This window comes from Lissotriton helveticus, chromosome 4_1, assembly GCF_964261635.1.
Source record: "Lissotriton helveticus chromosome 4_1, aLisHel1.1, whole genome shotgun sequence".
NCBI lineage: Eukaryota > Metazoa > Chordata > Amphibia > Caudata > Salamandridae > Lissotriton > Lissotriton helveticus.
The window spans coordinates 464,270,842-464,296,385 of NC_136063.1; the positions used below are offsets into that span (position 1 = coordinate 464,270,842).

The following is a 25,544-nucleotide window of genomic DNA, read 5'->3' on the forward strand; positions in this document are numbered from 1 at the left end:
CATTGGCCTTGAAGTAGGCAAAAATGGCCGTGCCCAGTGAGGATCGGAACTCAGCGACTTCAAGCGCAGCAGGCTGCAGCCGCCACGTGGGTACAGGTGGGCGGTCTGCCTCCCAGCTGATCCTGAACCATAGGGGATTGTGATCTGAGTGCGTTCTTCCCAGATATTCTGTCTTGGCTGGGAGCGGGAGCAATGACTGGGTGCCTATTATCCGATCCAAGCGGACATGTAGGTCATGGACTGGGGAATAGAAGTAGTAGATTCTATCTGTGGGTAGCTGTGCGCGCCAGAGGTCACACCCCCCCCAGTGCACAAGCCAATCCCTAAACGCTTGCGCGGTAGACGTCTCTGTCGCAGCTTGGAGGGGAGGGAAGGACCCGTCTAAGTATGTGTCCAGTACCATGTTAAAGTCCCCTCCAACCAGCCAGGGGAGTCCAGCGTATGGGTGAAGGATGTGATTCAGACGCTCTAAGTAGGAAGGCTGCTCTGTATTCGGGGCATAGAGGGAACCTACTAGAATTTCCTGGCCATTCAGTCGCCCCTGCGCCAGCGTGTACCTGCCCGCAGGATCCACCAGCACGTCTGTACAGTTGAATGGGACACCCGCCCTTATCCAGATCAGAGTGCCGCGCGCGTGAGCAGAGAAGGTTGTACCAAATATCTGTCCCCTCCAACGCCTGCGCAGCTCATCTAGCTCAACCAGAGTCATATGCGTCTCCTGGAGAAGGGCAATCCCCACCCCATGACGTTGTAGGTAGGAAAATACTGAATAACGACGAGAGGGTGTGTGCATACCGCGGATGTTCCAGGTCACTATGTTAGTGTGTGTCATGTGTCAGGTCTATTCGCACGCGCACGGGGTCAAGGGAGCGCCTCATGGGGGGTCTAGGAGCGCCAGTGGGAGAAGGAAGGCCCGTGTGCTGCATTGGAAACATGTGAACGGTCACAAACAATATAACAAGGAGGGCGAGTCCCCAGTGGGGCATACGTCTAAACTTTAACAAGATCCACCTCACCATAGTGGGTTTAACTCAGCGTGTCTGCTGTTTGTGTGTGTGTGCTGCCAACAATCCCATTACTCTACACCCCTACCGCATATCGCCTGGGAATGCGGGAGGTGCCTCTGAATATCTAATACCTGCATCTGCGCCTGGTCGGTGTGAGACGCCTGCAAGGGAGCCCGCTAGGTGATTAAACTGTCAGCACTTGTTAGACTCAGCCCAGGAATTACTCCCTCCGCCTAGCAGCCCCACAGATTTCCGCAGCCGTGCAACTATACATGAAGGAAAGCAAGCATATCTCAACAGTACGCACAGCAGCGATATGAGAAAGACATCACAATCAAATGCCAAGTTAAGAGTGAGGCCCCTATTGCGTTCACCACAAGTCACATCACATAAGGAGGTCGGCTGTTTGTGGTGTTACCACTGGCATGATCATGTCGTCAGAGAGTACAGTTGATGGGGATGACGGGCTGCTCATGTCTGGCTCACTGTGTTTCTGAAAAGCCGTTCTAGCAGTGCCCTGCGCTGCTCCCAACTTCACAACCGCTTTCGAGCGCTTCCTGCCGCTCAATCAGTATTTTCTCTGGGCTGGGCGCAGCTTGGCCGGCACCCTGACCACTACGGGCGCCACGCTTCCTGCATCTTCTCTATCTTTGCACCTACCATTCACCTTCCCCCTCCATGTTCTCGGGTTGTGTGCCCTTCCATTGCCCTGTTTCCTCCAGCCAGTCCCAGGCATCCGACGGCACGTCAAAGAAGCGGGCCCCTTCCTTGGTGATCACACGGAGGCGAGAGGAAAACAGCAAGGAGTAGGGCAGTCCCAGTTCCCTCAGCTGTTTTTTCACCGCCAGGTATGTGCTCCTTCTTCTCTGCACTATTGCCGTATAGTCAGGATAAAACAGCACATGGCTATTCCCCACTGTCAGGTTATCCAGCTTCCTTGTTTCGTGCAGCACCACATCCCGATCACGGTAGTTAAGTAATTTGAAGAGAAACGGGTGAGGTCGGGCTCCAGGTCGAGGTTTTTGCGCTGGCACCCTGTGCGCTCTTTCAACTGCGAAGTGTGGGGACAACACCTCCGGGGGCAGGAGATCCTGCAGCCAGGACTCGGTGTACCGCTCCGGGTCTTTCCCTTCCTCGCCTTCCGGAAGCCCAACCACCCGGACGTTGTTGCTCCAGGAGCGCCCTTCCGCGTCTTCAATGCGATCTTCCAGCACATGAACCCTGTCCATGATGTCTTGGAGTGCCGAAGCATGATTGTGCACCACCGGCTGCAACTCCTGGCATTGTTCAGCGACTGATTCCACCAGCTTGCGATGGTCAGCGTGGAGTAAAGTAAAGTCCGACGTCACCTTATCAATTCGGGCCTCTAGGGATACCTTTGTTTGTTCCAAAGTGGTTCCTATGCGCTCCACCGCTGCCAGCGCGGAACCTATCTTGGCCGCAAGGGCCGCCGCCGGGCCCAGACTGTCACCCTGCGATCCTTGTGTCGAGCCCAGTCCATCTGCCACCTGCTGCTTCTGCAGGGATTTATCTCTGAGCCTGCCCATCGCTAGCTGCTGTGCGGAAGGCATCCACACCTGCCGACTGCCGCCCGACACTCAGCACCAGGCCCCCACTAGTGTTCCAGAGGAGAGGACCCCTCGCCAGTCCAGTGCCACCCGCTTCGGCCAGGGGGGTCGCCGATCCGAGCCATGCGCCAGCGCAGTCCAGGCCCCAGCGCACAACAACCCGTAAACACACCACAGGTGCCTCAGGCAAGCGACTGACCTGTACCGCATGATCTGGTAGGGGCGCAGGCTCTCCAGCTCTCCAAAGCTCGCTGCATCAATGCCTCTACATCCATAAGCTACTGCTGCATCCCTTCAATGTCTCCCCGCAGCGCCACTGCAGCGAGGTCCAACTCGTCCTGCGCAGTCCCGGGGCCTAAGGATCAACCCCAGCTAAAATGGCGCCCGTCTCAAAATGGCGCCCGGATCCAGCGCTCTGACCAAAGGATCTCAGTCCAAGGGCACCGTTTGCAGCCAACTGCAGGGCACCACTCTCCACCGCAGCCAACACAACACAATATCTCCCCCTGCACTTGTCCGGGCCTGGGTACGGTCTCCTCGGTCTGCCGCTGACCCCTGGGCAGCCCCTCCTTGCAGCCTCCGCCAATACAGTACATGACCCTGATCATGCACTTGAGGCTTTGTTGTGTTGCCGGTCGAATAGGGCCCCGGGCCCCAGGCACAGGGTTCCCCGCACTGCCACTAGTCGAATGCGGCGCAGCCCATGGTTTATTGTGCCGCCCTGCCAACACGCACCGCAGGCAGCTGCCCCAGAGCACTTAGTCCCGAACCCAAAGCCACCGGTTCCCTCTGCCACCACCTCTGCTTCGCTGGGCCCCTGAGACACCGCCACAGGGTTTCTCTGGTCCGTCCCAGGCCCCTCTGCTCACCCGCTCTACTGGCTTTCTCCGGCTGTCAGCCGCGCCTCGTCCAGGGGGCCCCAAAAGCCCCGGTTGCCTCCAGTCTCCACACAAGGCGGCACCAGGTCCCAGTCCCGGCCGGTTGCAGGAGCCGCCGCTCCCCCGATCCACACGGGACGCCGCTCAGTTAACGCGGCCAGCAGCTTCTCCACTCTTGTCTCCCTGCAGCTCCGGTGTAAGATCCACAGGCCGACCGGGCTCCGAGCAGCACCCAACTCCACTCAGTGGTGCGCGGCAGCCCCAACAGCCGCCAGACGCGTTACATGCCACTCCGTCCCAGGCCTCAGTGTCTCTGCCTGCCAACGGTCTCTGCTGTCACGGCCGCCCCCCCTCGGATCACACGGGACGCCGCTCGTCTGTCACTGCCAGAAGCTCCTCCTCGCCTGTCTCCCCACAGCTCCGGCGTAGAGTATGTAGGCTGCCTGGATTCCGGTAGCACTCAACGCCATCCAGCAGTGCACGGCAACCCCAACGGTCGCCAGGCGTGTTTCGCGCCACTCTGTCGGAGGCCTCGATGTCCCTACCCGCCGGCGGTCTCCGCTTTCACGGCTGCAGCCCCGATGCAGGACCCGCTGTGCTCAGCAGGGTCCCCGCTACGTCCCCACACTGTCTCCATGCAGCATGGGGTATGGGAGCACCTCCGCAAGGTAAATGTCAGGATAAATAGGGGCAAAGCGCTGGAGCTCTACGCAGGCACGTCCGCCATGCTTGCTGGCTAGCCACGCCCCCATGATAACAATCTATGTATATGGTTACTGTACTTGGTTGTCCAGTCTGATATTTTGTTTACAATTCAAGGTCCTGAGCAGGCAGGTTTCGTGAGAGAAATGGTCGGAAAGATCTGCTCAGATAGACATTGTGTGATGTAAAGCATCATGCATAGGATGCAGCTAATTGGGTCCTGCAGTGCTAGACTAGAGTTCAGTCCTCCGAGTAACCAGCTTTAGGTGTCAGATCGCTTCAAGCATTCCATTTCTGTTCAGCTGGTGATGACTGGTACAGAGACTGGTATGGTATTGAGTGATGGACAAGATAGCGGAGAGGTCTTGTATAAGGGTAAGAGCATTAAGCAGGAAAGGGGAGTTATTAACCAGACTGAATGAGCTATAATTGGCTGCACACTACTGAGTTTAATGGTATTATTGTGGGTCAGAGTGGTTAGATAGGTGCTGACATTGCTATAATATGCCTTGGCTAGCCATATATCAGCCCTCCTTATTTAGCTGAAATTGGAAATAGTATACTGATTGGGCATTACATTTCTGTGAGCGTTAAACTGCAGATTCTCACTGATGCACAGAAGTGTGCCACAGACTAGAAACTGTGTACACTGTTGAGGCGTTATTGTAGGGTAGAAGGAGGCACTGTCTTTTACATACAGAACATTTTCTATTGAAATGGAAGCAAAATGCCATCATTCACTTTTGCTGATAAATCTATATAGCACACAAATACTAATGTGTGGAAATGAGGCTTCAGAAAATATGGATCATTTGAACATCACCAAGTAAGTTGTTTTGATTGTTTTGCTCCTATTACAACTCTGTTTCCAGCACACTTCTGAATTACAAACAAGTGGTCCATTTGTCGTTTCCTAACTGCTGATATGTTTTGAAACATTTGCACAGTTTATTTACAGATATTGAAAAGTTGTTGTGTGTTACAAACAAACTGAGAGCTCACAGCCTTTGTTTTCGCACCCCCAAGAAAATTTGGGAAAACATAGTTCATTCTATAACACATTTGTCATTATATATCAATTGTATTAGATTCTAAAGCAAAATAAAGAATGACTTTACTGAGCACCAGGATATGACAATCTTTGAGGCCACTTTTTTTTGCCTGCAAACTGCTGAATATACAAGGAACTTTGCAGTGCCAGCCACCAGTAACAACACTGCCTCCCCCCCTTTCCAGGCTTAAAACACCTAAGCTAATAGTCTGTGCTTTTTATAATGTGCCACCCGACTAGTATTTTTGTTGCTTCTGTCATTGCAACCAGATATATAATACAAGTAATGTCACACCTAGAACAAGTAACATCACACCTACAACAAGCCAGAAATATTGGCATTGGCAACGGTTGTTAGTTGCATTAAATAAAAAAGCAACAACCATGGCTTCCTTGAATATAATATTGAAAATGTGTCAGTTCTAAAATGCTGAGACTCTATAAGAACTATAATCCTTTCCTTTTAACTTCTTTCACCGCCTTCCTTTGATGAACTGGATTCTCACATAGCAGTAGCATGGGCGTTTTTGCACATACATATGACAGAATACCCTGCCCTAGACTGAGGCTGGAGGAGGCTACCACATGCAGTACCAGCCCAGACTGACCCATTGTCATTCTGTATGTGGCAATCAGCCTGCATACAGTATGACAATGGGAGGGCTGAGGCTGCTCTTGTGCTCAGATGAGTGCGAGGCGGGCCCATCAGGGAGAAGAGGCCTCTCTCAGGAGAACAGCTCTGCTCCCTGAAAGGCCCAAAAATAAGGACAATAGGCGTCCGTAAAAAGGATCTTCAAGGACAACAGACGTGATGCCAAATTACGGACGGTTTGTGAAATTTACAGACGGTTGGTCACCCTAGTTGTGGCTGTACAGCCAAACCTAAAAAACACTGAAACTGCAAACTGTAACTTATGCCTACACCACACATTGCTAGTGACCACGCATCACAACACGGATGACATCTCAAATTATAATATGAGATGCAGATTCTGTGCAGGAGAAGAGAGCACAACTATGTTTGAGGACCACACTCTATTCTTCCAAGCAACTGAACATGACCCAATGTTAAGCAGTGGAGAAGAAAAGTCAAAAAGATATGACTTCAAACTCTGCCCCACCCCCTACCACTCCCTTGAAAATCATGAATTCACAGAACCCACTCCTCAAGGCTTTTGGCCAAGCACAGTGAGGTGTGGTGTGGTATGGAAGGCTTAGCCTTTGGCGACATCCTGCATCCATTCCTGATTCCTCCCAGATGGTTGTTAATTATCTAGGAAAGTAGACCAATACCAAGTGCAGTGACTGCAATGTAATTCTCATAAACCCTCCAAAAATATGATTCTACAGCAACAACTAAAAATGTTCTTTGGTCATGCACAGTGTAGACTGTGCACAGGATATGGCCCCTGGCCACACCTTGCTCTTACTAATGTCACCAATGATGTCATTTGAGATGCTATTAGTGATGCCATGTGTTTAAGAGGGATGCCTGCTTTATTTATCAACATATGTTAATTGCTTATGAGCTAATGGAACAATATTATACCTTTCACATAATGTTTTCGGTTACTTGTCATGGTAAACTCCACCAAGTCTCTTTCTAACCAGGTGCACACAGTCTTTGGTCATATGTAGGGTTCGTTGTAGAGTCTCATCTCACAGGACCAGCTTCACAGGAAGTCTGCTATGCACAGCATTCTCTAGGCACAAGGCCTTGCCTACACCTTGTCTACAGCCCTGTATCATTCCCTCCCCCACCCACATCAGTTACACATGGAATTGGGCTGTGAACAGCAGGATCTGGGTGCTAGGCCTTGCCTATGCCCAGAAGCTGAGCTCCAACCCATCCCACCGAACCAGCTATGTGAGGTAGTTGGCCATGTACAGCAACCCCAGGGTACTGGACCCTATTTTTATCCAGGCCTTCATTCCCAACCTCATGCACTAGGCTGATTTTTGAGATTTAAATTCTACTTCACATGGCCTTCCAGCGTTCACAATGGAGGGTAGACAAGCGCCTATCCCATGATAGAGAGAGGACCCACTGTAGGTTTTCCCTTTTTCAAGTATGCAGATAGGGATCCTTAAATTTGGGTTCACATTCCTGGTTATCGGTCCTTGAATAAAATTAGAGCAGTGATCATTTCTAGAATGAACAACTGACCTTGGAACCAGCCATATTCTGTTGTATCCTGGTTGTGACACTCTAAAAGGTTGTGCATTCAGATGATAACAATTATGCATTATTTTTTTCAGCTCGACAACAATCCACACCAGAAAGCCTACAAATTGTTAGTAGTATTCTACATTTTTATAAGCAACTAGCTTACCCGTCTCGTGTTGCTGCGATCTCCGAAGAAAGGAAATTCAAGGAAACTCGTTATGATAACATTCAATTTACATTGTGTCATTTTTATTGAAACTTATTCATTTTAATATCGAACACATTTCAAAGTGTCGTTTGAATTCCATTTATTTATTTGAGTGCTTGTGGATAAACGATTTTTTGTTTTTCCGTCTGGTGCGTACATCAGTTTTCGAAAGATTATGAGGGCCCTAGGGGGCCGATATTTAAAACATTTTTATGCCAGAAACCTTTGCGGGAGTGTACTCAACAACTTCCCAAAGTTTCCTGGCGATCGGATGAATGCTGTTTTAATTCTATTTATTTATTCGAGTGCTTGTGGATACACGATTTTTAGTTTTTCCGTCTTGTGCGTACATCAGTATTCGAAAGATTATGAGGGCCCTGGGGGGGCCGATATTTTAACAAAATGTATGCCAGAAACCTTCGCGGGAGTGTACTCAACAACTTCCCAAAGTTTCATGGCGATCGGATGATTGGTGTTTCAATTCTATTTATTTATTCGAGTGCTTGTGGATACACGATTTGTTGTTTTTCCGTCTGGTGCGTACAATTCAAAAGATTATGAGGGCCTGGGGGGGCCGATATTTAAAAGAAATTATGCCAGAAAACTTTGCTGAAGTGTACTCAACAACTTCCTAAAGTTTCATGGAGATCGGATGAATGGTGTTTTAATTCTATTTATTTCTTTGATTGCTTGTGGATACACGATTTGTTGTTTTTCAGTCTGGTGCGTATAATTCGAAAGATTATGAGGGCCCGATATTTAAAAAAATGTTATGCCAGAAACCTTTGCGGGAGTGTACTCAACAACTTCCCAAAGTTTCATGGCGATCGGATGAATGGTTTAGTAATGCATAAAGGGCAAACAGACAGACAGACAGACATACATTCGTTTTCATATATATACATAGATATTGCCCATGAGAACATACCGGTACTTATGAACCTAATATTAAATCTCCTACCTTGTTTAGGAAGACTCTGCAGCCCACATGTTTAAATAAAACCTTTTAAAGATAATGCCATATCAGCCATTATTGTTGCATGCTTCATTATTTCAGTCATGTTCAAAACGACTAATGCATTAAATTAAGTGAACAAGAATATTAGAGGCACAAGATGTTAAAAGTGAAGAATGAATGAAATCAGTAACATAAGAAGAATCCAGGCCTATCTTATCTCCTTGATAAGATCAGAAAAGATCAGAAAACCTATGCTGTGTGTCAGACCCCTCAAATTCAACGAGTTCTCAAAAACTGCAAATTTCCCTTCAGTTGCTACAGCTATTCGCTAATATTATTGAAAAGTCATGGAGCCAAATTATTCCCAAAGTTCACAATCTGTCCAGGGAAAACTACCAGAGATGTATGCATGTGCTGTAAAGTGACCTAAGAAAATCAACAAACCCGCATTTTTCTGTGCCAAAATCAGTACTATCAAAATGAACATCTTACTGTGATCTCGTGATCTATTTCAAGCCTTCCAGTGATAGTACATTTATATTTTTTAAAGAACTCAAGCAACCGCTCTGCTTTTTCTGGCAGGACTAAAGTACCAGACTCTTCAGAAGGCTATAGAGAGGGGTGACAAGGGACTCTCTGGCTTTAATCTATGTCACAAAGAGGCTCAATTCAGAGTCATAGTTGAGTGTCCCTTCCAGAAACAGATAACATTTGATCTCACATGGAACGGACAATAAGAGATGGTACATTATGGGATCAACTTTGAAAACCTAGATCGGACTATCCTTGAGTATTTATGGTATCACCCCTACAAGCTCAGGACTAGAAATCTGGGACCCAGTAACAAAACAAACATTAGCTAAGCCAACAGGTCTGGCGTTGTCCTCCAACCTTTTAGCAATCCTTGTATTGTCATGGTTTTTGGAAAACATTTTTATTCCAGGAAACTGTCAGGTGTTCATTAATCTGTAATTGACTAAAAAAGCACATCGAAAGAAAGTAGGCGAGAAAGAAAGAAGGCATGGAAAAATAGAAAGAGGACAAGATGGAAAGAAAGAATTAAGGAAAGATGGAAGGAAAGAATGAAATGAAGGGAAAGGGAAGGAAATAAAGAAACAAACAGAAGGAAAAGGGGAAGAAAAGAGGAAAGAAAAGAAGAAAGGAGGAATGAACGTGAGAAAGGTGGGAAGAAAGCAGGAAAAAAGGAAAATGAAAGTGAGAAAGGAATGAAGGCAAGAGATAAAGAAAGCCAGTAAAATGGAAAGAAACAAAGAGAGAAGGAAGAAGGAAAAAACTAAGAAACAAAGAAGGCAAAAACAAAAAGTGTTAGAGAGTGCTGTAAATTAAACATGATAAATACTGATTTTCATTCTGAGCAGTTTATTAAAGAACAATTGGTGAGATTGAGTCCAGAATAAATATGTTCTGATAAATTATCCGCTTATTAATTCACATGTATAATATTGAAGCTTTTGATTTGTGTACTGCATGCATAATAAACAGAGAATAGCTTAATACAGAAGTTTCAGAACAGATGCAAACAGTTATGCTGTGAAATTAGACACTTCAAAAATAATTTACAATGGCATTGACAGGAGACAGGAACTGATAAAGCTAGATGTGGCCTGTGCTCTCATCTGGTAGACAGTATCCTGCTATCACCGCAGGCTCTAAATACAAAGGCCACATTTAAGTAATAATACTGGCACTGAAAGGAACTACCTTGTGTGCGGACTACACAGACCAAGAAATTGATATTTGGAGATCAATAGGGATCGTCCCTGAGCCTCACCCTTTAATGCATATAAATGACACTGCTCGCCATCATCATCCGATCACAAGACACCACCATCATCCCTTAGGCCAATGACACCTAACTCATCCTCTCCCTGATGGACAAGAACATCACTGCCAGAACCAACTTCACCAACTGCTTGACCATGGTAGCAGACTGGATATGAACTGACTGCCTGCAGCTCAGCTCCGAAAAGAAGGAAGTACTGGTCAACGGCAACAAGACATTCCCATGGGACTCCACCTGGTGGCCATCAGAGCTAGGACCAACACCCACAGACCACACAAGAACCCTAATGATCATCCTAGACGACAAGCTCACCATGACAGATCAAGTCAACTCAGTGTATACCTCCTGCTTCCACATCCTACTCATGCAGCACAAAATCTTCAAATGGTTAAAACAGAACACCAGATGGACCATCATTGAAGCACTCATCACCAGTAGACTGGACTACAGCAACATTCTCTATATCAGAATCTCCAATCAACTCAAACACGGACTCCAGACCATCTAGAACACTGCAGCAAAACTCATACTTGACCTTCCACGCCACACCCACATCACACTGTGTTAGAATTGGGGGTCTCTGGTTTGCACAGGTATGGACTTGTGACTAGCAGGGACCCTCTCCTCTAGTCAGGGCAAGGGACTTACTCTTTAAAATAACCCCTGCTCACCCTTTAGGCTGCGTGGCGCGACCAGACAAGGCTAAACTTCAGAGCGTTATGAGTTAAGCATTTGTAAGTGCATACAGTAACTCAATGATAACACCACAAAAGGGATACCACATGAGGTTTTGTATAAAAAATAATTACTTTATATAAGGTTTAGCACAAGAAACAATTACGTTTTAAAATTAGGCCACAATACTATTAGAAAGGCAACGTTTTACTTCACAAATGCGTGTCTTAATGGTCTCTGCGTGTGGCACTGACTGCGCGGTTCTCTCATGTCTTAAAAGAGTAAAAAATGTTGTAGATGCGCTGGTCCGATGCGCACACAGTCAGGGGCGACTCTCACAGTCTAAACAACAAGGGGCCTCAGGGGGATAGGACAGGGATTTATACAGGCCGCCCCCCACTCACTACAGCAAAAACTCACAAGTGCCTGTCCCTATATAGTGTGGAGTTGTAAACGCCTGGATATTTGATGAATTTGTTAAACTAAACAGAGGGTATGTTACTGCCTTCTGTCTGTTAGTGCTAATAACAGTCACACTTTAGAAAGATTGCTAGTGGTTTAAAAACAACAAGGTATGTGTGTGCATACAGTCCATGTGTTAAACTTACACCTCCCTCTACCCTTCTATAGTGAAAAAAGGGGAGGGAAGGTTGGCAGCGCCTCACGGGAGCAAAACCCGGGGAGGATATGGCAGACTGGTTCTCGCCTGGATCCTCTCGTTCTCATCATTAGCGACTGCCAACCTGAAAAGGAAAGGGGGGATAAAGGCTGTGCAAAAGAAAAACTCAATGTGTTTGTGCGTGTATGAGACCCAATAGCGGTGCACCCTAACTCCTATGTGCGATGTCTGGTCCCGCTGCCATAAAAAGAGCTGAGCTATACTAGCAATTCTACCTTTATTCTGTGCTGTATGCCCGTTCTAATTAAAAACAACCGACATGTTTAATCGCCATAAGTTACTTTACCAGCGATTTCATCAGGGTTTTGTTGGGTCAGCGTGTATCCTGCACGTCTTTTTTCTCCCTTTATTGTACCAGGTAGCCTTGTGTGGTAGAGCCTACCCGGCTTCTGTAGAAGAATATGATATGGATGAACCCTTAAACCATTAATGGGTTCCTTGGCCCGCCCTTCAGTCGGTATCGGTTTCACGTACAGATGTGGCCTCCGAGGGTGAGCGGAGGCCACATCTGTACGTGAAACCGATACCGACCGTAGGGCGGGCCAAGGAACCCATTAATGGTTTAAGGGTTCGTCCATATCAAATTCTTCTAGGGGAGCCAGGTAGGCTCTACCACACAAGGCTACCTGGTACAATAAAGGGAGAAACAAGACGTGCAGGATACACGCTGACCCAACAAAACCCTGATAAAATCACTGGTAAAGTAACTTATGGCGATGAAACATGTCGGTTGTTTTTAATTAGAACGGGCATACAGCACAGAATAAAGTTAGAATTGCTAGTATAGTTCAGCTCTTTTTATGGCAGCGGGACCAGACCTCGCCTATAGGAGGTATGGTGCACCGCTATTGGGTCTCATACACGCACAAACACATTGAGTTTTTCTTTTGCACAGCCTTTATCCCCCCTTTCCTTTTCAGGTTGGCAGTCGCTAATGATGAGAACGAGAGGATCCAGGCGAGTACCAGTCTGCCATATCCTCCCCGGGTGTTGCTCCCATGAGGCGCTGCCAACCTTCCCTCCCCTTTTTTCACTAGAGAAGGGTAGAGGGAGGTGTAAGTTTAACACATGGACTGTATGCACACACATACCTTGTAGTTTTTAAACCACTAACAATCTTTCTAAAGTGTGACTGTTATTAGCACTAACAGACAGAAGGCAGTAACATACCCTCTGTTTAGTTTAACAAATTCATCAAATATCCGGGGGTTTGCGACTCTCACAGTACCTTGAAGTTCGTAGGGGTCGACGCGGATGATTCCGCAGGTGAAGGTGTCCCAGGAGCTTGCGTGGGCTCTTCTCCAGTGCAGGCCTGGCTAGGTTAGATGCCTCGGTTTGGGGCGTCTCAGCTGGGCTGCAGGGCGAAGCGGACGGTCCGGGTCGTAGCGGCTTCACAATGCGGCGCGGGATGCGCGTCTTGCCTTGGAGCGGGGATGCCAATCCGAACCCAGCGGCGCAGTACGGGGCGGCCGGTACGCCTCGAGCGTACGAGCCGTACTCTTCAGTGCGCGGCTGTGGGTTCGGTTTCTGGAGTGCGACGCCAGGGGAGCCGGTACGCTTTGGCGTACGGGGCGGATTCTCCTTGTGGGGCGCTCCGGTCTTTAACTGCCAGCGGCAGGGGCGGTGAGGCGAGCAGTGCAGCTCACGGGGGGAGGGTGAAGCAGGGTGTAGGCAGCCCGGCAGTGGACAGTGCGGGTTACGGCTTATACAGAGCGGAGCCACACGCTGCGGGCCGGCCACGGACACGGCTGCAGAGTAAACAGGGTTTCGAGTCGCACTTCGATCGCGGCTACAGCGGCAGGGCATGTTTTCGGCAATGTCCAGCGGCTCTTAAGGCAGGAGGAGTCCAATATTCCTGGGACTCCGTTCAGGGGGCAAGCTCACCCACAAGCCCTTGGAGATATGGTTGAAGCACAAGTTCTGCAAAGTCTCTCTCAGTCTTTTCCTCTCCTTTCTCAGCAAGGCACCCACTGCAGGCCAACCCCCCAGGTGAGGGACAGTACTCATCCTCCAGCTTTTTGTCGGGCAGAGGTTCTTCGTGGTTCAAGCAGGATCTGATTTCTAAGAAGCAGGGCTCCTATATTTATACTGAATTTCTTTTGTTCTTTCAGGCCAGGGGGGCTTTGCCTTGTTCAGTCCAGTTCCTGAGCACTTTGTTGACATGATGCAGGCTTCTGCTTTTAGGGTGTAGGGCAGAGACATCAGACGCTCCACATGAGGTGGAGCCAGCATTGTGGTGGCAGAGCACAGCCCTATTCAGAGTCAAGGGGTACTCCTCCCTCCCATCCTGGTGCAATCTTTCTATTCACCACCTGGCTGCCCAGCCTGTCTCCTGGCATTCCCCAGCCCCGTCACACACAGAAACCAGACAGCAGATACACATCCTAGCAGAGGCGGGCTGAAATGGTTAGGCAAGCAAATACCAACTTTCTAAAAGTGGTATTTGAAAACACAGGATATTTAAATAAACTTTACTAAAAGATATATTTTATTATTCTGAGTTCAGGCATACCAAACTTGAATTTCTACCATGTTCCCTGAGTCTGTTGGGATCCTAGAGAGTAACAATTCCAACAGCCCATTCTGGCCTTTGCGAACAGGTAGCCTTACAATAGTGAAAAACGAAAATGGCTGAAATTCACTATTAGGACTTGCCACACACATCAGGGCTTGTCCTACCTTATGCTTACAATGCACCCTGCCCTTGCGCCTACCTTAGGGGTGACTAATATGAAGCTAAGGGAAGGTTTAGGGACTGGCAAGTAGGTGAACTTGCCCAGTCAGCATGACAGTACCAGACTGCACGCAGGCTCTGCAAATGGCAGATCTTAGACACATTTGACCAGGCAGCTCCTGTAGGTGGCATAACCAGTGCTGCAAGCCCACTAGCAGCATTTGGGTTTACAAGCCCTGGGCACTCCTGGTGCACTGTACTGGGGTCTGACAGTAAACCAAATAAGCCAATCATGGAATCCAATCAATATAGCATTAATTTATAGTAGGGAGAGCATGTGCACTTTAGCACTGATCAGCAGTGGTAAAGTGCCCAGAGTCATTAAACCAACAAAAACAGGTCAGAGAGAATATAGGAGGAAGGCAAAAAGTTCAGGATGACCCTGCAGAAAGGGCCAAGTCCAACACACTCCAACTCAGAAAACTTCACTGGCTCCCCATTCACAAGTGCAGCCAATTCAAACTTCTCATGCTTGCAAGCAAAGTCCTACACAACACAGTACCAGAATACCTGAACAGCCTCATACACTTTTGCCAACTCACCAGACACCTACGCTCTGCCTCACTCACACTCGCACACATTCCCCGCATCTGCAAAAGCAAAACTGGAGGTCATTAATTCTCTTACCTCACACCCACGATATCAAAAGACCTCCCTCCAAACATCAGAGCCTTCACCTCACTTCATGAGTTTCAGAAGAAGCTGAAGACCTGACTCTTCACATAATCACCTCGGGGACCACTTACCTACACACCTGCCCAGGTAACTGGATACTGTCTCTAGTGATAATTGCACTATATAAATCAATATAACATAACATGCTCATTGTGAAAGAGCAAAATGAAGTCACTCAAAGTGAAAGTAACCAGTCGCTGAAGTATGCTGGCCCATTGCCCAATGCTATATGTTGGGAACTCAACAAGTTCCAGAGGCCTTTTTGAAACTGCCCAGCAGTCCTGCTGCACTAGTCCTGCCTGGACCTGCAACTGGATCTGCTCGAGCTCTGCTGGCCTTTTCGGAGTGAGTTACGGATCCCCCAAGAGGCGCCTCTCCTTGGTGTGGCATCGATTGAGCTGTTCCTTGAAGAAATGGTGAAATTTCAAAGTTTTGGTTTCTTCGCGAACGTGCCCATTTTCGCCAGGATCAGCTGCACATGCTAACCGCTAATGCAAGGCTCTGGTGAACCTGCTTCTTGGTGCTACAGCAACCACCAGCAATGTAAGCAATAAGGAATGACAGATCTGCACTTCGGGCTAGTAATTCAACAGCCCGCTGTGCCGGCCAATGCAAAGCTACAGCGATGACCGTCCACGACGCCCGGCCTGCTCTTTGCCCTACAGCGATGACCATTTATGACACTGTCCCTGCTCCTCGCAGCTTGCTCCACTGCGAAGGGAACTCTTTGTGCTGGACTTTAGAAGGTGACTTTTTCAGCGGGACTAACCTGTTCCCTGTATCCGGCTCGTTACTTGTGATTTTCACTCGGTCTCACACAACCACATAGCCGTGAGTGGTGCTTTCTGCTTTTAGGTGCTATGCTTACCGTAAATCTTTGAAATTGTATATCTTCGTTCGAGTGATTGGATTTTTGCTGCTTTGGTCTCAAATGATTTTTACATTTTACTCTGTTTTTCCAAATTTGTAGTGGTTTTATCTTGTGTTGTGTTTTCACTTTATTACTATTTGTGTGCTGCATTAATACTTTACATATTGCCTCTAAGTTAAGCCTAACTGCTTTTGCGCCATGCTAGCAGAGGTTTAAGCCCAGGTAAAGTTAGTAACTTTTGTGGTTCACCTTCACAAGGATTGCAGCTGTTGCTTGAGAAGAACGCCCACCCGCCTCAACCAACAACCCAATTTCTCATATAGACATATACTCTCCAATACTTAAATAACAGAAAAAGACAAACAGGGCTTCTATGAGGAAATGTCTGGAATCATTCAGGCTAACTTTTAATTGGAGACATCCTAGCTATGGAAATAATGTTTCATGCATTAGGGGAGAGATACAATGAATTTGAAAAGATATGGGGACTCTTGCTGCAAAACCTGCCAAATGGTCTCCCAGTTGCACACTGCCCGTAGATTTAAAGCATTAAACTTGTTCTCCTTCTATGAATACAAAAGAGGACCAGGTTCGTATAAGGATGAGCAGATAGGTCACTGAAGCATGATGTTAGCTATGGCTGAATTTACATTTAGCAATCTGTAAAACTCAATCAGACCACAAGGAAGACCCAGGGGTTTCCATGGAGTTTTAGAGGGCAGAAGAGAGGATCTCGGAATTAGAATGATGCAAATGGAAGACTGATGACAATAGTTAACCGTCAATATTTGTTTTTGCTATTGATCACAATGAATTTTGTTTGATCCAATCTTCAATTTAAAAAAAGTTTTTTTTAAAACAAATGTCATGTAGAAGTATTTTTTTTTTTTTACAAAAGAAAGACTTCGATACATCCCAAAGGGATAACATAAGTAACAGTCCTTAAGTTTCCAAAGGCATTCATTTATCTATTCAAATAATCCACAAGACACCAATTAAAAGTTCGGTTCCAAATCAATGTCATGCGTCATGTGCAGTATTCGAGATATTAATCACAATATTCACAACGTGCACTTTCTTCATAAAATGACCAGAGACTGAAAATGCATTGACACTGGAGTAAGTATTGTGGAGCGCTGAATAAAAACTGAAAATCCACTTATTAGGGTTTCAAAAGCACCAAATAATTGATAGATCAAGACTTGTATTATAGCTATTATCACAAAGGGGTCCATTTTCAAAAAGATTTCAATCAGTAGATAATATATATATATTAAAGGCTGGATTAGGATCACCCACCAACGGCATGCTTGTTATCCCTTTAAAAAACTTTGGGGCATATTTACAAGCTTCTATCACCATCACAAAGTCACTTTCAGTGACGTTGCGATGGCGAAAGGGGCCTCACCTTATTTACAAGGCAGCGTTAAGCCAATTAATGTAGTTTAATGCTGCCTTGCAAAAAGGTCCTTTTAATGCTGTATTTAGCGTGAAATGGGAGGGTAATAGGTGTTGCGGTGGGCGTTCCAACGCAACACCCATTGATTTTGACTCTGCCCCCTATTTAGAAGGGCACAATAAATAGAAGGCAGCGCCAAAATTAAGACCAGGGAAAACGAGGAGAAATGCTTTTGTGCTGCCTTGTGCAGCACACATAGAAACAGCAAATTACCTATGATTGTATATGTGCAGGAAGATCCCCCTTCCTGCACATAAACAATATTTATTTTTAAAAATGCAGTTTTGCAACTTCTATGTGTGCTGCATTAAGCACATAAACAATCTTGCCCTCAACACAGGCACCCTTGCACACCCTTACACTATGGTGCAAGGGTGCCTGCATTGGCGCTAGGCAGTTAAATATAGCGCCAGTGCCGAGGGAAACACAGGCCTGCACCACATTCTTGTAAATATGGTGCAGCCCTGCGTTTCTAAAGTGACAGAGCGAGGCGTTAAGCCAAGGAGGCTAACACCACGCTCTGCCACTTATGTTGTAAATATGCCCCAATGATTGGCGAACCAGGAATTCAGAATTGGCCACAAATAAGAAAGGTTTTCCTGCATACAGCAAAAATAAATCCTGTCATGCTTGTTAGTGAAACGCCAGAATAGTTTCTTCTTCCTCTGAATATACCTTTGAAGTTAGAAACCTGATTCTAACTAGAAGAGCTAACTTCAAGACCCAGTGGGACTTGATAAGGCCCTGTGTACGTCTTTAAAGCAGGTTTAATGTCCACTCTTTGTAAAGGGGTGAATTAATTATGAAGGATATGCACATATTGAAGCACTATAGCAGTGGGTCTGAAATTGCAAACATGGCATATGGACCAAGACTGACTCTGGGCTATGGACAAAGCAGCAAAGACACTAGCAACATGAGAAAGGAAAAATGGCACTGAGAACAGCCACACAGACATGGTTACAGTGGTAAACAAATAGCTGTATACAGGCGATGGGAAACAGACACTGAAACACTCAGATACAGACACCAGGATTCCCACATGGACAGGCGTTCTGGGACACAAACCATGAAAATGCCATGGACGACTGGACCTGGGAACAAGATAGTGACAAACACAAGGACATGTAGACACAGCCATTAGGAAACAGACACCGGCACTGACACAGGCGCAAGGCAACTGGACAGAGACACTGCAGCAATGACTCTTGGAAACAGACAAGAAGTAAAGGATAATGGAATAAGGACATTGTGTTTTGCAAAGTATGGAAGACTGCATGGTTGCTGCAGGCAATGTCTGTTTTAATGAAAACACGTGCGAAATCCTTGGGTCTATTATGTGCAGAATATTGAAAAATACAGGATAATTAAGCCATAGACTATACCACACAGACCCAACTGTGGGAAATTCCCTTTTCATGATGAAATCCCTCACTCACCAGAGGTGACATTCTTCATCATATGGGATTCTCCTCTCAAAGGAAAAACCTAGTTCCTTTGAGGGCTACAACACCCTCTCTGAGAGGGAGGAGCTCAGGGATGTTTTGAATATCTAATCTTGGGATATTCTAAATCCACATGTGATGCTCACTAGAGTACAAATCACTGGGTCACACTTGGATGCATTCCTACTCATTATGTAAAACGCGCCAAGAAGCGCAAACACTCTTCCCCGCCCGACCAGCCTTTCCCCTTCTCTTTTGACCCTTCGGACATCGTCCATCCCGATCACCAGACTGGGCTCCCACCCCAGCAGTGGCAGAATATATGCAACCACACTTACGCAAGAGCTTTGATAAAGAAATTAGAGCCTGTCTTAAATCCGAATGACCCACCCTGACCTGGTTCATAAGGTGGCCGTTACCCCTGATCCAAAGAAGGGCATAGATTGCACCCTTAGGGCATGCCAGGATAAGTTGTTAGACGATGCAGGTCCCCTGGCAAAAATCCTTGAATTGGCACTCCAGGCACAAGAGACTGGGGCTGCTATTCACCCGGAGGTCCTGGCAGGGTGGACCCAGAGGGCGATTTGTCTCCTGAGCAATGTCAACTGTGCCCTCTCATCCGAAAGACGCAAGTCCATCCTTTTGCAGAGGGTCAGCTTTTTTGGGAGCATTTTGTCAAGGATATAGCAACATTTGTCAGTACTTTTGCATCCTTGGACAATTCACAGTCATCGCTCAAAAAGGGTCTTTCACCCAGTCTCTGGCAGGGCCGGTCATGGCAGGGGACGCTGGACCGGCCGCTACACCTATCCAAGTCCCCAGCTAGGATTCGCCCCACGGTGCGGAGGGTATAACCAGGAGCCGGAACATGCAGGTTTCTATCCCTCCAGGTCCTGAGGCTTCCATGGCCGATTCAACATAGGCGTCTACAGGGGTTACAAGAACTTCGGTGCCCAGTCATCAGGTATGTCTGCCAGTCTTTCCAATGATCCCCCTCAGGGGCAGATTATTGCATTTTGTGATGAATTGGACTCAGCTAACTAAGTATGTTTGGGTCATCCACACTGTTCAGGGTTACCAGATAGAGCCAATAGACTCCCCCTGCCAGGTGGCCCCTCCTCTTGCACTCCTTTTTTCCCTACAAGAGCAAGCTTTTATCGACTCCGCTCTTCAGAAGCTTTTGGCCAAGCAAGCTATTACCGTAGGACCCTTCATTCCTGGCAGGTTTTGCAGCAACATTTTCCGAGTAAAAAAGAAAGGAGGAGGTCAAAGATTAGTTTTAAATTTCAAAGCATTCAAAGCCTTTGCGATATACAGACACTTCAAGATGGAAGGCATCCATCTGTTGAGAGATCTTTTTTTGGAGAGCGACTGGATGGTCCGGCTGGACCTAAAAGACGCTTATCTCACGGTTCCCATTTGCCCTTCCTATCATAAATTTCTCCAATTCTCCTGGAAAGAGCAATGGTACCGGTACGTTTCCCTTCCTTTCGGCCTGTCATCAGCTCCTTGGGTTTTTACCAAGCTGCTAAAGCATGTGGTCACTTGTTTGCGAGAAATGGGAGTTCAAATGATCGTCTATCTCGACGACATGCTAATTCTGGCCCAGGAACGGAACTTCCTGCTCACACATCTAGGGTGGACAACCTCCCTGCTCCAGGATTTGTGATAAATCTCAAGAAATCGATGACCACCCCAAGTCAGCAGATGGACTTTCTCGTGTTTCAGATAAATGCAGTCACCGCCCAGTTACTCCTGCCCATGACCAAGATCAAATCAATAAAGAGAGAGATCCGATACACTCTGTCGAAGCAGCTAATCTCGTTGAGCTCTTAGCGAGGATTGTAGGCCTTCTGGCCTCATCTATTCAAACTATCTTCCAAGGTTCCCTTCACTACAGGGCTTTACAGCAACTCAAGATTTACTATCTTTAAAAGAGGTTTTCGTACGACCACCTGATTCCCCTGTCTCCAGAGGCTCAGGAGAAGCTTCTTTGGTGGTGGGAACACATGGAAGAGTGGAATGGCAGGGCCATTTTCGGCTCCTCTTCGGACGTCATAATAGAGTCTGAAGCCAGCCATTGGGGCTGGAGTGCAAGATGTGGAGACAGCCACCGGCGGATGATGGTCCGCCGACGAGTTAAAGTTGTACATCAATTGCCTAGAGTTGCTAGCGGGCTCCTTTGCCATAAAATCGATCTCCCCAGTAAAGAGCAATTGTTGCATCCTTCTCAGGATGGACAATGTTTCAGTGGTGCGGTATATCAATCGCCTAGGAGGGACGAAATCCTGATTGTTGGCCAACATTGTGAGGGACTTTTGGCATTTTTGCTTGGATCAGAAGATCAGTGTGGTAGCAGAATATCTGCCCGGCAAGCTCAATCAAATAGCAGATTGGAATTCCAGGTTCCAGGGGGAATTCAGCGATTGGAGACTCCATCCTTCGCTTCTTGTAGAGATCACGAATATGCAAAGTCCATGCAGGATAGACCTCTTTGCCTCATACCTCAATGCTCACCTCCCACGATTCTTCAGCTGGAGGCCGGACCCGATGGCGATAGGAACGGATGGGTTCCTTCAACATTGGGGAGCCCAGAGGAACTGCGCTTTTCCCCCCTTTGCTCTGATTCCAAAAGTGGCAGCCCAGGTCCGTCGACAGGAGACGTCCATAGTCTTGGTCACACCATTGTGGAAGACTCAGTCATGGTTTCCGACACTGTTGGAGTTATCAGTGGACCTTCTTTTTCAGCTACCTGTGTTCCCGTTGCTGCTCCAGGACCCAGTGGGATCTCCTCACCCTCTGTTCCTGCAGAACCAGTTATCCCTCATGGTTTGAATGATCTCAGGAGACACGAAAGAAATGAGGGCCTTTCATCAGCGGCTGCCAAGTTTATACATGAAGCTTTGGCTCCATCCACCCGCAAGCGATATTCTGCTTCATGGAAGCGATGGGTGAGTTGGTGCCTCCAATGACAGGTGGATCCCATGGGATAAGATGTGAGGAAGTATTAGGTTTTTTATCTGAATGTGCCAAATCAGGTCTTGCATACAGGTCTGTTAATAATTTCAGGTCCGCTCTCTCGGCTGGACACAATCACATTGATGGTAAGTCAATGGGGATGCATCCCCTTGTGTGTAAGTTGCTGAAGGGTATCAGAGTGGCTTGTCCACCTCGTCCCAGATACACTACTTTTTGGGATGTTTCTAAAGTCTTGTCTTTTTTAGAATCTTGGACAGATAACAATAATTTACTGTTAAAACAATTGTCTACTAAACTTACTATGTTACTATGTTTAATCTCCTGTAGGAGAGTTTCTGATGTGCGTGCGTTGGATTTAGCAGAAAGGATGTTCTCTCCAAAGGGTGTGTCTTTCGTTATTTCTAGGAGGACTAAGACCATGTCATGTTTGGTTGAGTATTCTGCCTTTCCTCACAATGGCAACTGATGTGTTTTAAAATGTTTAAAGGTATATGAGGAACACACATTAGCTCATAGATCAGATCCCTTGGGTCAATTCCTGTTAGCAATACAAAAGCCTTTCTGTCCAGTTTCATCGGCTACCTTGGCATATTGGGTCAGGTGGGTTATGTCTGAAGGAGGGATTGACATTTCTGTTTATGGTGCGCAGTCCACCAGAGAGGCTATGGCCTCTAAAGCATATGTTCTAGGGTCTCACTTAGAAGACATTCTGAAAGCTGCAGATTGGTCCTCGGAATCAATGTTTAAAGTGCTTTATTATAAACCTATCACACATGTTTCTTGTGTTGTTGTTGGTCAGCTTTGAACCAGCATAATCTGAGCCTCCGGTCCTGCCATAGAATGCAACGTTTACCTGCTATCGCGACAAGAATTTTAGATTCTATTAAGGACACGAAGGCGAGGATTATCCCACCCATTGGGACAGGTAAAATGTCAATTGTCAAGTTGCAAGATATTTAACTATGCAATGTTATTTTCCCTCCCTAAGATATCAAACCTTTTGGGTTCCCTATTTTCAAACTTGTTTCTGTTTCAGGAACTGATTCCAAACAGACTTAAATCTACGATGGTCTTTGGTATGGATCTCCTCGTCGTTGGAGGATAGCTGTCGTATACAGGATTATTGAGACGTACTCTCCGTTGAGAGTTGGATCTGCTGTTATCGTCTCCGTTGAGAGTCAGGACTGTTGTTGATTTTTTTGACACTCTAAGGACAGCTTTTTTTGCCAAGATGGTGCCCTCATTATTTTGTATGTTAAACTGTTATGTTATTGGTTGATTAAGGAGGCGTGGTTCAAAGTCTCATGGGAAATGTAGTTTTGTGTAATGTTTACTTTTTGTGGCGATAGCTGGACCATTTTGTAGTCTCTCCTCCATCTTCCTGTGTTGTCTCTCTCACCATTCTTTATTTACCTAATGGGTTGCAGGCATTATGTGCATGAGGCAATTATTGTACTAAAGAACATGACAGCAATCATCTCTGTTTACACGTTTGGCAGAGTGGGATGTAATCTACGTCCCTCATGTCAGTTTTACCACTTTCCTGTTCTATGCGAGTACGTGTAATCTATGTGTATTATGTAACTATTTATTTAGTATGCTGCACAACACGCCTCTGCTCATTGATCTGCGAGGGATTGCACAGATTATGAACATGTAAATCTGTTGCATTGATACATTTCCAGAGCTTGCCTTGTTGACAAGAACTTCGTTTCCTTAGGGGTTTAAAAAGAATCAGTATTAAAAGAACATATGTGGTCTGCGTTTTCTAAGTTGTGCTTCTTGGTGTTTACAAAACATGTTTTTAAACAGTCCGATCCCTTCTCAAAGCATATGATTTAATTTATTATTGAAAGTCAATTAATTGTAAAGCCAAATTAAGTGGATTGGTGCAAACAAGTGGCAGCGACTAAAATATTCTCGTGGAGTGCAGACTCTTTCAGTTATTATAAGAATACTTTTATAAATGTCATTCAGCTGTTCTGCTAAAGTAGGTGTTTTTCCTCAACTGTAATTTCCGTCTCTTAAAAAAGTGTGAAAGCAGCAATCCTGAGTAGACCACTAAGAAACAATGGCTGTTTATATTGGTTTTTTTAGTATGAAGTTCATCTAAAAAAAACAAAATCTTTACTCTGTAAACAACCACATTGCATTACAGCATGAATTTAAGTTTCGTGGATGAGTCTGGTGATTTAGTGTCAGTGATTCCTCTTCAGAGATAAGTATGTATTCTCATGACCAGAGGCTCGAATCCCAGCTTGCCTTTCAGCCTTTTTTCCTTACAATAAGGAAAACATGGGCAACAATTAACATGTCATTCCTCACCGGTTAAACTACCCTTTACAAATATGATTGTTATGTACTTTGCACAGCTTGCTTTAAATTATTTTTTCCTTTGTAGTATGCTTTGACTTTTTGCCTAACGACCACCCCAAAACTTTTGCAGATACTTTTAATTTTTTTCCGACATTCTGAACCAGATTTTGAGATCCAACTGCCTGGCTCTCATCTAGGAGCCCAACTGCAAATTCAGACTGCAAGAAATTCAAAGACTTTTTTTATTTTGCCCTTAAATTGACCCTTGCTCTTCCCCTTGAAGTTTAAAGGGCACTCTTATTCTGTAAAGCTGAGGAAAATACATTCAGTGTTTCGAGCTAGCAGTCCCTGTTATAGCAAGCTTCAGTTGAAGGTGTCCTGCAGCATCAGTGCCTCCCTTGTCACTTAGACAATTTGGCTTAGAGTGAGCGTTTTATAAATGTTTATAAGATGTCAGGGCATGTCCATTTAGCTCATTGACTGTTTGATAGGGGGATGTGGAGGGGTTCGGTGTATCTCAGGGTGGGTAGAGCCATTGGAGGCTAGCACTTCATTTATTCTTTATCCAGCTTCCTAGAGTTTATTTCAGCATGGGTCATAAGCGGAGAGAGGTTATGGAGAAAGACCATAGAGACACAGAATGGAGGGAAAGACAGAGCAAGAGTAACAAAGATCAGGCTGGTGTTGAGCTTGCTTACCAGAACAGCTTTTGGTTCCCAGTTCACACCTGTATGACACAAGTTTGCATTTACTGTATCACTTGTGTTAGGTAGCAAGTGTTATTTACAAACGTGTTTCTCATTGTACTTAAACCACTAGTTAGTTTTCAGCTTTCGGTTTCTCCATTGCTCCCGGAGTGTGTACCAGTTACAAAGAAGAAGTAGATAAAGTTTTCCCTCAGTCTTACATGGAGTAACTGTAACTCATACATATTTGTGTTTGAATTTGAATCCCACAGCCAATCCAAGACAGTTTTTAATGGTTATTTGTCCAGAATTTCCGTGAGAGATTTGTTTTATACAACAGCTCCCTTGGAAGCAGGCGCATGACAAGCATTTGTATTTCTGTTTACAAGATCAGAAAAATGTTAGGCTGTACATTGTGCGTGCATGGTGTTTTGTGTATTATTTATTCCTGTTTTTTTGGTGACTGGCACTACTGGTCAGACCGCCTACTCATTGCTGCAGTCTATAGCCAAGCAAGATGTCTTTGGGAGGATCAGGCAATGTCTATGTATGAATGATCTTTCGTTGTATCAGAAATTGTGTTGGCTCTCTTCTCATCTAAATTGACGTTTCTGACTTCACTATTTACCAGCTAGTGTCCTTGAGATTATTAAAGTCCCAGTGAAAAAAACAAGACTGAGTT

At 46.1% G+C, this 25,544-nt stretch overlaps 1 protein-coding gene across 2 annotated transcripts in view; it reads right to left on the reverse strand.

Annotated features, from left to right (window-relative positions):
• The window catches only part of SLC26A7 (solute carrier family 26 member 7), a 699,592-nt gene that overhangs the window by 428,130 nt on the left and 245,918 nt on the right, over positions 1 to 25,544 (reverse strand). The gene's annotated exons all lie outside the window — the stretch shown is intronic.